Below are 14,052 nucleotides of genomic sequence, written 5' to 3'. Positions count from 1 at the left end.
AAAAGTGAGGGATCAGCCCAAAACTAAATGGGGGGAGCTTGTGAATGATCTTAAGGCAGTTGGTACCATAATCACAAACCATTGGTAACACAATACACCACCATGGGTTGAAATCCTGCAGCGATCGCAAGGTCCCCCTCCTCAAAAGGCACATATACAGGCACATCTGAAGTTTGCCAATGAACATCTAAATGGTTCAGAAAAGGATTAGAAGAAAGATCTGTGGTCAAATGAGACCAAAATTTAGCTCTTTGGCATTAACTCGACCTGCCGTGTTTGAAGGAAGAAAAATGCTGACTATGACCCTAAGAACATCATCCCTACAGTCAAGCACGGAGGTGGGAACCTTTATGCTTTGGGGCTGTTTCTCTGCTGAAGGTATAGGCCGACTTTGCCGCATTGAGGGGCCAATAGACGGGACCATGTATTGTAAAATATTGGAGGATTACCTTCTTCCCTTAGACAGAACACTGAAGATGGTCCGTGGATGGGTCCTCCAGCATGATAATAATCCAAACCATACCACCAAGGCAACAAAACGTCAGTCTCCAGACCCAAATCCTATATAAAATTTATGGAGGTAGAAATAAAATTGAGTTGCCATTCAATAGCCTTAAAGGAGTTTTAAAGGCAAAAGTTTTTTTTTTTATCTTAATGCATATGTATTAAGATTAAAAACATTTTGTGTATAGCATGCCCCCCAGCACCCCCTAATACTTACCCTGAGCCCCTTCTCTATCCAGCGTTGTCCATGATTCCCTCGGCCGTCCAGGACTCTCCTCCTGATTGGCTGGGGCACAGCCACAGCACCATTGGCTCCTGTGGCTGTCATTCAAAGTCAGTTAGCCAATCAGGGGAGAGAGGGCGAGGTTGGGGGCTCCGTGTCTGAATGGATACACAGAGCTCTGCCCAGGTCAGGTACACCCATTGCAAACTGTTGTTTTGTGGGGCACTTGTTAGGATGGAGGGCCAGGAGCAATGAAGAGGGACCTGAGAAGAGGAGTATCCAGGCTGCTCTGTGCATATACACTGCAATAGGGAGGGCAGGTAAGTATAAAATATTTGTTATTTTTATTTTTTAAAGCAAGACTTTACAATCACTTTAAGGATTTAGAGAAGAGCTATAAAGAAGAGTGGACCAAAATCCCTCCTGAGGTGTGCAAACCTGGTCACCAACTACAAGGAATGTCTTGCCTCTGTGCTTGCCAATGAGAGTTTCTCCACCAAGTACAAAGTCATGTTTTGCTTGGGGATCAAATATTTATTTTACGCACTGAACTGCAACTCAATTTATAACAATTGTATCATGTGTTTTTTCTGGATTTTTGGTCGATATTCTGTCTCTATCATTTAAAATACACCTATGATAAACATAGACCATTCATTTCTTTGTAAGTGGCAAAACTTACAATATCTGCGGGGATCAAATACTCATTTAACCCACTGTACACCTGTTCAATTGCTTGGTAACACAAATTGCTAATCAGAAAAAAAAAAAAAAAAAACTGCTGATCTACTGGGATTTTCACACACAGCAATCTCTAGCATTTACAGAGAGTGGTCCGAAAAAGAGAAAATATCCAGTGAGCAGCAGTTGTGTGGACAAACATGCCTTGTTGATGTCAGAGGAAAATGGGCAGACTGGTTCGAGATGATAGAAAGGCAGTAACAGTAACTCAAAAAGCACTCGTTACATTTAGAATGCCATCACTGAAAGCACAACGCATCAAACCTTAAATTGGATGGGCTACAGCAACAGAAGACCACACTGGGAGCCACTCCTGTCAGCTAAGAACAGGAAACTAAGGCCGCGTACACACGGGCGGACTGTCTGACGGACTTGGTCCGCTGAAACGTGTTTCAGCGGACAATCCGCTCGTGTGTGGGCTTCAGCTGACTTTTTCAGCGGACAGTCTGGCGGACTAAGTCTTTCGGAATTTCCGTAATATTGTCCGTCCAAACTTGGTTTCAGCGGACAGTCCGCTCGTGAGTAGGCTAGTTCGACGGACTAAGTATGGCGCATGCTCAGAAAGGATTTACACAGCCGAAGGTTGCATTGCAGTGTATTGGACGTCGTATTTCTAGTCCCGTCATACGTGCCGTACACGTCATCGCGCAAGCTTTCAGCGGACTGTCTGTTCGTCGTGTGTGGTCAAGTCCGTTCATTCAAAAGTAGGACGGACTGTCTGTCGGATTGTCCGACGGACTTAGTTGGACGGATAGTCCGCCCGTGTGTACGCGGCCTGAGGCTACAATTTGCACAAGCTCACCAAACTTGGACAATAGAAGACTGGAAAAACGTTGCCTTGTGTGATGAGCCTCGATTTCAGTTGCAGCATTCAGATGGCAGGGTCAGAATTTGGTGTAAACATCATGAAAGTATGGATTCATTCTGCCTTGTATCAACAGTTCAGGATGGTGGTGGGGGTTGTGTAATGATGTGAGGGATATTTTCTTGGCACACTTTGGGCCCCTTAGTACCGATTGAGCACCATTTAAATGCCACAGCCTACCTGAATATTGTTGCTGATCATGTCCATCCCTTTATGACTACAGTGTACCCATCTTCTGATGGCTACTTCCAGCAGGATAATGCACCATGCCACAAAGCTCAAATCATCTCAAATTGGTTTCTTGAACATGACAATGAGTACTCTAATGGCCTCCATTTTTGGGGGATTTTTTTTGAGAATTTTTGCCAAGTTTCTTTTCCATTTTCGGTAAGGCTTACTGCCCTCTGAAAAATGATCTGTGGTGGATTGCTTTTCAACGAGTGGTATAGCAGCAGCTGACAGACATTCATGAGGTGCTACTGCCACTACTTGTTTTTTTTTTTGTTTTTGTTTTTTTTACATTGCTGAGTGGTAGTTTTACATTGTTGGACTATGCTGCTACTGCCAGCGTCTTTGCAGTTGCAGAGTGGCCCCATTGAAATCAATAGGTGATTTTTATAGGCGGTGCTGCCTGTCAAACTCTGCAGGCTCCAAGCTGTTCATTGAGCTCAGTGCCTCTGACAAGAAGTGAGGAGAGGCACTGTGAGCTCATTCTCTCTGCTGCAAACAGAGTGTGTCAGCTTGTATTTAAACCGGCCGCTCTGTATGTAGCTTCTGACAAGCTACACAAGGAGCACCATATCTCTGGAACCATAGATTCAGCTACCCATGTGACCCCTGGTCACCGAGCTACGAACCTCTAAGTCGTTTTTTTTTTTTTTGTGATTTTTTTTTATTTATTTGTATTTTTTATTTTTTTTTGCAAATGGACCTATCTTAAGGTAAGGGGCCTGGAGCTGCATCTCCAATAGCTCCTATGTTAATCTGCCCCTGATCAAGATCATTCAGTGCAACCCAGGCTCCGTTTCTACTAATGCAATTTTCCATGCGACTTTGGACACAAAGTTATATTACTAGTCACAGCTCATTGATTTCAATAGCATCCATTCCAATCTATGCGACTCAAAGCTGCAACCACCCCTCCCCTATGTTTAGTGAGTTGAAGAAGTTGACGTATGCTGCGCGGCCTACGATGGGACCAGAAGAAAAATACTAGGGGGAGGCAAATAGGAAGTGCCTGCAGCAGGTCCAGTACCCTAGGCAACACAGTCGTGAGGGCATTGCAACGTTCAAACCGTGTTAATGTAAGGGAGTACCAATGGAGGAGGTCCACTTTGAGACGGAGGAGTAGTGGGGTGAAGTTTGCCAGATACAGGTCAGAGGGGTCGGTGTTGACTCCCAAGTAATGGATAGTGTTGGTTGCCCATCACAGAGGTTACTCCGAACGCAGGCCTTGGACAATGTCCTTGCCCACTGTGATGTTAAGAAGAGAAGATTTGGATAGGTTAATTTGGAATAGGGAAAGAGCCCCATATTCCTGGAGAGATTGGAGTAAGTTCGGGAGTGAGGTAAGTGGTTCTGTCAGGAAAAAGATTAGGTCATCCGCAAAAGCGGCCACTTTGTGGGACACTGAAGATTTTTTATAACCAGTACTGCCCAAGTTTGCCATTATTCTGCACAGGAGAGGCTCCAACGAGAGTATAAAGATCAGAGGAGAAAGGGGACAGCCCTGCTGTGTGCCGTTGCAAATGTTGAAGAAGCTAGACCTCATCTCATTGACTTTGACTGTGGCAGTGGGGTGGGAGTAAAGGGATAGTATCCAACTTAGCATAGATAATCGAAGGCCAATGTGCTCTAAGGTGGCCTGTATGAAGGACCAATGAACACGGTCAAAGGCCTTCTCTGCATCAGTAGACAGCAGGAGAAGGGCCTGCCTTGATGTTCTGGCTGCGTGGATCAGGTTCACCAACCAGATGGTGTTGTCGCGTGGCTCACATTGTGGCACAGAGCCCGCTTGGTCTTTATGGATGAGACTTTGTATATGTGAGAGAAACCTATTGGCCAATAGCTTGGCAAACAATTTCAGGTCAATGTTCAGGAGTGCTATTGGATGATAGTTCCTGCATCGTAGTGGGCCTTTCCCCTCCTTCGGGATAAGGGATATGTAGGCTCTCAGAGTGCCTATCGGGAAAGAATTGCCTTCTGTGATAGAGCTGAGGGCAGAGACCAGAGGTCGAGATAGCGACTCAAAGAAGACTTTATAGTACGTTGGAGTGAGGCCATCAGGGCCGGGGGCCTTCTTTGGTTCTGAATTGGCCAGGGCCACTCCCAGCTCCGGTGTTGTGATAGGCTCTTCCAGCTCCTTCTGGACAGCAGGAGGGAGTGTGGGCATTCCAGACGTGGCTAGATATGACTGAGGTGAGTCCACCATCGGAGTTGAGGTCATCAGGGGAAGGCCTGTCTAAGTTATGGAGGCCTCCATAGAATCACCGAAACTCTGCCGCCATATTGGACGATGTGGTCAATCTTTGTCCAGAGGATGCCAGGGTAAGGGAAATGTAAGTTTTCGTGAGCGGGCCTCGCAGTGCTCTAGCCAGCAGTGTAACGGGTTTCTTAGAGAATTTGTACATTGTACAATGTGCTCATGCCAGTTTTTGTTTCGTTTTGTGGAATAAAAGTGAGTGAAGTTCTTTGCATGCTTTAAGAAGATCCTGATAGGTGGAACGTGCAAGACTGGCCTTATGGGAGCACTCCAGGCTACGTATCTGAGCGAGGAGTTCTTCCGTGCGACGGGTTCTCTCCTATTTGAAGCAGGCTCCTATCCTGATTAGAGTGCCCCTGACAACTGTCTTATGGGCCTCCCAGACCATCAAGGGGTTAGTAACTGACGTTTATTAATGGAGAAGTACTCCTACATTGTGGCCGGGTCTCCTCTGACTGGAGCAAAGCTTCATTCAGTCTCCAGGACAGAGGGGTCTGGGTCACCGGTCCCAATTGAGGTGTCAGGTGGACTGGCACATGGTCCGAAAAAGATTTATAACATCAATAGAGGTGAACACTACTCTGGATAAGTCTTTATGCGTCAGCAACAGGTAGTCCAGTCGCGAGTAGGAGTGATGTACCTGGGAGAAAAAGTAGTAGTCTTGGTCCTGGGGATGTAGCAACCGCCAGGGGTCTGTCAGATGTAGAGTATGCAGATCTTTGTGCGCTTAAGGCGCAAATAGCAGAGATGGGAGGTGCCGCGTGAGGCGTCTAGGGGTGGATCCATAGTGAAGTGGAGGTCCTCCCCAAAGACAAGCAGCACCTCCGAGAAGTGCAGTAACTGAGGCAGCAGCTTCCAAAAAAATTGCGGATGGTCCACATTAGGGAAATATATGTAGGCACATGTCAAATACCTTCCCCTTTAGAAGAAAGCAACCCTGTACGTCCGCTTTCTGATCCTCAAACGTCTGCGGTACAGTTTTAGCCAGCAGGATGCTAACCACTTGTGAACAGTGAACATAGGGATTGTACAGGAGGCAAGGTCCCCATGGGGAAAGGCTGTACGGGGCCAGTGTTGTAATGGCCATATAATGCTGAAAAGGGCCAAAGGTGTTGGAGCTTAGAGCCTGTCTGCAGACCCCTGTCTCTCGTATCCACCTCCCCTGTCACAAGCCATAATGAATGCAAACAGGGGAGAGTGGCATATATAACAGTGAATTACCACTCTAGCTGCGGCCTAGTGCCATAAGCAGTAAAGAAAAAATCCACCGGATCAGCAAAGGAAACCTCCCCTTGTGCAATGGTCTGCAGGCGATATTGAGTCATGGATCCATTAGAGGCAGACTGGGACATCAACTAGAGTGGCCCATAGAGCCAGTGTAAATGTAACCCAGAGATAACTGAAACCCAAAGAGCTGCCAGGTTTGCTCTGGGAAGGTCCACAGGAATAGTAAAGCCCCATACAATGAGTTTTTCCTTCAGATTTACCAAGACCATATAATATGAGGTCAAACCTTAGGAGTTTCAATTTGTATGCAATCAGGCAGGCCCTTGCACTACATGGTTTTTGGTAAACCTGAAGGAAAAACTCAGCAGAAAAACTGATAGTGTGTATGAGGCTTTACTGTAGTGTCTTACTAGTCACTGAATTAGAGGAAGGAGTCAGGCCTCTCATTAGGTCGGATGGGATCTGGCAGCCTCGCGACTAGAAGCGCAAGAGCAGGATTGTCTGACCCGTTGCAGTCCAGGCAAAGGTGGGCTAAGCGCCTCCTGGGAAAGTAGATAATCCAACCAGTTAGGGACACTTACAGCCGGCTTGGCAATGAAGCCGAATAGGCCTGGGAGTTGGTCTGGTGAGTGGAGGTGGAACTCAGATCCCTGTTTCCTCACAATCAGGTGGAAAGGATGGCCCCAACGTTAAGTAGCTTCAGCTTCCCGTATCACTTCGAGGAGGGTTTGCATAAGTCCTCACATGGCTTGCGTTTCCCTGGAAGTATCAGGGTAGATCTGTTTAGGGGCTCCATCAATATCAATTGGATACTTCCGGTTCCGGCGCCGCATGAGCTAGCTGCGCCTCAGCCTAGCTCCCGCAACAGAGCCTCACAAATAGGCTTGAAAAGCCAGTCTCAGCGGACCCAGTGCCCTATCTTGGACCCGAGCGCCCCCCCCCCACGATCCCCGCTGCCATGGATCGCTTTGTGGAGAAAACGGGGGCCCGGTCGTACGCGGCCGCGGCGGCGCCATCCGAACGGCCGCAAATCGAGCCCCCGGCTACGGCCTACTCCGCTCCAGCTACACAGGCCTCGGCTGCGGAACTCGCGGATGCGGCTATGGAGGTAAGCGGGGTCACCTCACCTACATCTCCTGCCTTCACCGGACCCTCCCACCCCCGTGGGCAAGCCACATGGACCCCTCACAATCTGTCTGGGGATGCTAATCCGCCATCCCCCGGAGAGGATAGCCATACCAACCGCATAGCACAAGCGGTGGCGGCCCTGCTGTCTCCAATGATCACCGCCTCAGTGGAAAAAGCTATTCAGGCTGGTATGAAGCAAATCAAGGCCCAGCTCACAGAGCATAGTACCAGGCTTAATGAACTTGAGCACCGAGTTTCTGAGGTGGAAGATGATCTCTATCAGTCCCAAGCCGCAGAGCAGTCTCAGGAAAAAACAATCCAATATGTCATCCAAAAATTAGATGATTTGGAGAACAGATCCAGACGATCCAATTTGCGATTCGTCAGTGTCCCCGAGTCGCTCCCTACAGCCGACCTGAACGACTTCTGCTCTAAACGCGTGCCAGAGGCCATGGGACTCTCGGGTTCCTTCATAGTGGAAAGATCGCACCACATAGGTTCATTCAACGCTGACCGCAAGAACCCTCGCCCCATTATTGCCAAGTATCTCAATTATGCAGATAAAGCCGTTATTCTTCAAGCATTCCGGCAATCCCCATCCTTGCATATTGATGGTGTCAAGATTCTCATTTTTGCGGACTATTCTATTGAAGTGTCAAAGAAACGCAAAGCCTTTCAACCGATCTGCTCGGAACTGTTTAAACTGCAAATCAAATTCTCTTTGGCATTCCCTGCAGTGCTCCGTCTCAAATCCCCTAAAGGGGAACAACTCTTTCCAGGACCCCTCTGAAGCAGAAGCGTTCCTACGTTCTCTTCGTTCGGACACACTGCCAGCCACGCCCTACAAACCTGCCTCATCAGTTCGAGCGTTGGATCAGAGAAGCCCCAGGAAGGACTCACCAAAGCGCTTTAGAGCATCGGCCCCGGATCACCGGCACCGTAATTTTCCACGCTGAAGCCTCTTCTGTCTCCATATGACGGTCTCTCCTATTTCCTTCCTCCGCCCGGGTCACAAGGCAAGTTGGGTTAAGTAGCGGCTGCTCGCTACTTTTGTTCCCCTAACTTTTATCTCTCCCTCCATCATTCCTGATCCCTGGTTCGTTATTCTCCAGTACCGGGAGCTGCTTTTCTGCCGACCACAGAGGAACTGGACGCTGGGCGCTGTAGGCCCCCTGCCTTTGCCCCACTTCAATTATTTACCCCGAGTTCACGTATGACTGTTCAGGTTACTTTTATTACTGCATTTTCTCTCATTCTCCACTACGCTCTTTGCTGATGTTTATATTTCGTATTGCCATGCCATGCCTTACTGTAGTTACTACAACATGTCAGGTTCTAGCATGACTCCACTGTGTATCACTCCCCACCATTACAGCTCTGCCGCCATGCTGCGACACTTGTCCCAGAATCACGTGCTTACTGAGCATCATCGGGACTGCCCGCTGTCACTCCATCTCATCCCCCGGGGCTCTGCTTGAGGAGCTTCCCCTCCTACACAGTGAACTCATGCGGAAAAAAGAGAAGTATTTGCTTTTGTTTATTTGTTTGGTTATCTTTCTTTCACCACCGTTTTCCCCCCATGCCCCCCCTAAACGTACCCACCCCCCGTTCTCCCCCCTTGCTCACTTGGGTTCACCCCTTTATCTGTACAGGATCCCTGGACAAGACCCCTTGTCTCATATCTCTATCGAGTCCAGCCTAGGCCACCTAATCATCCATGCCCTTTTAAGTCAGGATCCCAGCCTTCCAAATCCACAGCTACTGTCCCTCTTAGAGTAGTCTCCTGGAACGTCAAGGGCCTCCGCTCTCCTCAAAAGAGGGTGAAGATCCTTCGACACCTTAAACGACTCAAGGCAGATATTGCCCTACTACAGGAAACCCATTTACTTGCACCCGATTTCCCGCGCATGCAAAAAATGTGGGTGGGTTCAGTCCATGGAGCTGAATCATTGGGAAGGCTGGTGTACTACTTCTAATCCACAAAAATCTTCCATGCACAATTCTATCCACCCTCTCGGATGATAAGGGTCGTTTTTTCACCGCCATGGTTCGGATAGGCACTAAAGAGCTGTTCATCTCCAACATATATGCCCCTAACAACCCCACTAAGCAATTTTATACAGATCTCTCGACATGGCTACTCGGCTTCACCCACCTACCTCATTTGGTAGGGGGTGACTTTAACGATGTCATGCACCCCTCGATAGACAGATCCTCTCCAAAAAATCAGACACCAGGTACAGCCACATCAAACCCTACCTTATTCGCATCCACCATGGACTCCCTACACATGACGGATCTATGGCGTCTTTCCCATCCAGTCGACAGGGAGTTCACGTTTTACTCTAATCCTCATAGATCTCTAGCGAGGCTTGATCATTTTTTTGATTCAGATGATATCATAACCTTAACTTCAGACTCAGAAATACATGACATTGCGATCTCAGACCATGCTCCAGTAGCAATCTCCCTAGACAGGCTGGATCTCCCTCCTCACCCTAATCTTTGGCGCTTCCCACCTTTCCTGGCCAACAATTCAGATTTCAACACATATTTAGACAAGGCCTGGGCAGAGTACTCCATTCTGCTAACCCTAACCTATTCTGGGATGCCGGGAAAGCGTATCTTAGGGGGCACATTATTAGTCACGCCACATCCTTTAAACGTAATGCTCTTCAACACTACAAATCGGCCAGTGCCAGATTACACGCTGCCCAACAGCAGCTATCCTCCACTAGCTCCTCCAAGCATCACGATGAATGGGTATCAGCCAAGTCAGCTTTTGACAATTGGGCAGACACCCTTGAACGTACGAAGAAGGCTCACTTGGATACTACCCTTCACAGGTACGGTAATAAAGCTGGGAAACTTCTCTCCAGATTGTGTAAAGGTGGCCATCGCCCTACACACATCACCTCCCTCTGCGACCACACGGGACGCACACACTCCTCCCCTCAAGCCATTAATGAGACAATGTTGCGGTATTACACAAATCTATATGCCCCAGACCCCATTGTACAAAAAAAGGCTAAGTCTTTTTTAGACACTCTATCACTCCCCTCCGTCTCGACGGAGCAATTGGAGACTCTCAACGCCCCCATCACTCTCCCTGAAATATCGAACACCATCCGCCATCTCCACTCACACAAGGCACCAGGTCCTGACGGCTTCACTAGTGATTTTTACAAAAACCATATACACATTGCGGCACCCACACTTCTCTCAGTTTATTCCTCTATCTGGACGGGAGGCCCGTATCTCCCCTCCGGGAATCAAGCTGTCATTAAACTCCTCTCTAAAAAAGGAAAGGACCTGCTGCAGCCCGGTTCGTACAGGCCCATCTCCCTTCTTAATTTAGACGTGAAAATCCTCTCAAAGATCGTTGCTACGAGATTAGCCGATCTCCTACCCCACCTAATCCACCCAGCCCAATCGGGATTTATCAAAGGTCGAACGGCCACTTTAAACATCCGTAAAGTTTTACTAGCTCTCGAAGCAGCCAAACAAAACCCCAAGGGTACCTATGCCATCATCACTTTAGATGCCGAGAAAGCCTTCGATAACGTCAGCTTTGACTGGCTCTCCATGACCCTCTCCAAATTAGGTTTCTCAGGCCCCTTCAATCACCTCATTAACTCTATGTACTCTTCCCCTACCGCCAGTCTGGTAGCGGCTGGCCTCCTCTCACCAAGCTTTCCCCTACACAAAGGCACCAGACAGGGCTGCCCTCTATCCCCTCTACTCTTTAACATCGCCCTCGAACCTCTCTCTAGATACCTATCCCATTCAGCACCCCTCCACGGCATAAAAATAGGAGGCAAGGAACTCCGCACATCCCTGTTCGCCGATGATATACTTATCTTTACGTCTAATCCTGCAGCTGACATACACACCATTAAAAGCGTTTTCGATGAATTTAGACTATGCTCAGGGCTCTGTATTAACTACTCCAAAAGCGAGATTCTACCCATTGGCTCCCATTCCATCCCGTCCTGGGCTGCTGGCTCTCTATTTTCTGTTGCCCCTTCCTTCATCACGTAGCTGGGAATAAAAATTGGGAAATTGCCATCCTCATTCTATCAGCTGAATTATCCACCCTTGCTCTCTAAGATATCCCAAGAATTGACCAACTGGATGGATCTGCCCCTTTCGCTCCTGGGAAGGTGTCACCTTGTGAAAATGGTCAGCTTTGCCAGACTCTTATACCCTATGCAAACTCTCCCTCTATTGCTCAAGCACAAAGATGTTACTTCATTGGATTCTGCTATCTCAAAATTTATATGGCACGGCAAAAGACCACGTATTGCCTACAACAAATTACACCTTCCCAGGGGCAAAGGAGGTATTAGTTTACCTAATGTTAGACTGTATAATTTAGCTTGTCTACTTAGAACCAGCCTAGATTGGATCACCCACTCATCCAGGTACTCTAATTTTGAATTGGAATCCGCTATGGCTCACCCTTTCTCCTTAACTGCCCTACTGCATTGCCGCTGGAAGTCGGTACCCTCCCCCCACCAACACAACCTTGTCTTCAGAGACACAGCGATAGCATGGAGGGAGTCTAGGAAGCTGGCCAGACTTCCACCCTTCATATCCATCCACCTGCCTATTCAAGGAAATCCTTGCTTCACTCCAGGCCTTCAATGCAAAGCTTTCTCGGATTGGTCTGCACGGGGCCTGTCCCTTTTCTCCTCCCTTTGTGACCCGATTACTGGCAGACCTCTACCCTTTCAGACGGTGATGGACTCATTCTCAATCCCCGCCTCGCACTTTCTCCACTACCAACAGTGCATCAGCTTTATCACCCAGAATTGCAAGGAAGATCCTCTTCGCTTCCAATCCAGCTTCATGGATCAGCTGATACGGGACAAGTGCTTTAGGATCTCTGATGTTTACAGACCTCTTCTGGAACTCTGGAACCACCGGCCTCAACTACCTCCATCGCAAACTGGTCCTCTGCCTTCCCAGACCACGACCTCGTCCACAAGATTCTGCATGGTCTCAACAAAGTACTGAGACTCACGCCCAACGAAATCTGGAGAGAAACCCAGCTCAAGATCGCCCACAGGGCCTACGTCCCTTTTCTGTCTCACAAATCCAAGCAAGACTGGGCATCCTGCCCCCACTGTCAATGTTTGAAGCCACCCCTCTCTCATCGCTTTTGGTCTTGCAAGACTATATCTACCTTCTGGGACCAGGTCTTGGCTTTCATTTTTTATATCACTTTGCTGAAATTACCCAAGGAACCTCTGCTCCTAATATTCGGATATTGGGATCCCTTGCTGCTGCCATGGTCTACTTCGTCAGGTGCTGGACCCATTCTAGGGCCCCACTCCCAGCATGCTACAGTCGACTGGATCCTACTATGTCTACTTCTGGCCCGTCGCCTCATACTCCGTTATTGGCTTTCGCCTCCTGGCCCTCCAGCCTCCCAACTTCTCAAGGACCTTCTATCCCTCCTGTACAAAGAGAGGCTCACGACTGACTTCTCCCATGTCTACCAAAAAGCAGCCTTCTTCGCTAAGTGGCGGTTGTTCATAACCACAACCATGTCACTACCTGATCAACGAGCATTGGATCAACTATCTTTTACCTACGACGACTCGTTTCACTCCTAATATTTCTCCATGACTTACTTCATTGCCCAGATTGCCATGGAACCTTTTCCTTCCCCAGGTTTCTTCTATGTGGCCATTACTTATGAACCCCCCCTTACGATATTTCTGTGTTCTTAATCTGCTTACTCTCCCCCCCCCAGTCCCTTACCCTCCCCTTGTCCTTCCCTACCCCCCCTCCTCCCCTTCTCCTCCCCTCCTCCTTAATTACTTAGATTTATAAGTTTGTAATCAGGCACTTGATCTTTTGGGAGCCGGTTTTAGCGCCTGCTCTGATTAGGGTTCAAATCAGTCCCCGATCCATCCAGTTCGGTCCCTATTGCCCTAGGCCACTATAGTATTACTGTTTACTGAACTCTTCTGTGTCTCACGGTTTCCCCTGCCCCAGGGTTTGCCCTGGATATGTATATTTTCTCTTTTTATCACTGATTGTGCCTTTACATAAGCCTCTGTATGTTATTATTTTTTTCTGAATTAAAATTATAAAAAAAAATATATATATATATATATATATATATCAATTGGACCTTTCTCCCAGGCCAGGCATAGGAACTCCTCCTTTTTGATGAAAAAGTGCACCCTGCAAAGAACATCTCGTGGCAGATCCATGGTAGCAGGGTCCTGCATAGATGAGGATGGTGCCCCGGGGCCCGGTACATGGTGAACCCTGTCCAGCTCTAGCTCAGAGGTAGGGGGGTTTTAATAAAAAAGAAGGTGCACAAAGGGAATTGCTTTGAGCTGGCTGCACACCCCGTATATAGTTCTATAGTTCTATACATAACATGAAGTGGATTCCCCATGTTTTTTTTTTAGCAGCAATGAAAAGACTGTTGTTGATAAAATCAAAGTCTTTTTATTGATCTAAAAAATGCTGATCAAAAGCCATTATTGAAATGTAATCAATTTGTTTAAAATTCAAGCTCTGGTGTACATTGTGCGAACATTAAATTGGATGAAAAATACATACATCACTTTATACATTAATTACTAGAGAAATGCTATGAAAGTATTTGTGACGGATCTCGGATACCTCTGCTGGGCATCTCCGCCAGACCCATGTCTCCTATCCTCCAAACGCACCCACAGCCTGCAGATTCGCCATAACCAGCCCTTAACCCCCCGATCACAAGACAAGCCACACAGGTGTTGAGGGTTAAACATCCAGAGCATAGTTTCTCTCCATTCTCACTTCCATTCGTGTAACCGAATTTGCACGAACGCTGCTTCCTCTTGCTGCAAGGCTTTAGTCCCACTGCTGCCACCA

At 47.8% G+C, this 14,052-nt stretch overlaps 1 protein-coding gene across 17 annotated transcripts in view; it reads left to right on the top strand.

Moving 5' to 3' along the window:
- Positions 1-14,052, top strand: part of PLEKHA6 (pleckstrin homology domain containing A6) — a 1,584,742-nt gene that overhangs the window by 692,158 nt on the left and 878,532 nt on the right. The window lies entirely within an intron of this gene.

The sequence above is a fragment of the Lithobates pipiens genome, unplaced genomic scaffold, assembly GCF_037356315.1.
Source record: "Lithobates pipiens isolate NorthernLeopardFrog02 unplaced genomic scaffold, aLitPip1_a1.2 Scaffold_16, whole genome shotgun sequence".
Taxonomy (NCBI): Eukaryota; Metazoa; Chordata; class Amphibia; order Anura; family Ranidae; genus Lithobates; species Lithobates pipiens.
The sequence above is the reverse complement of the archived record's forward strand: the minus strand, read 5'-3'. Positions and strand labels throughout refer to the sequence as shown.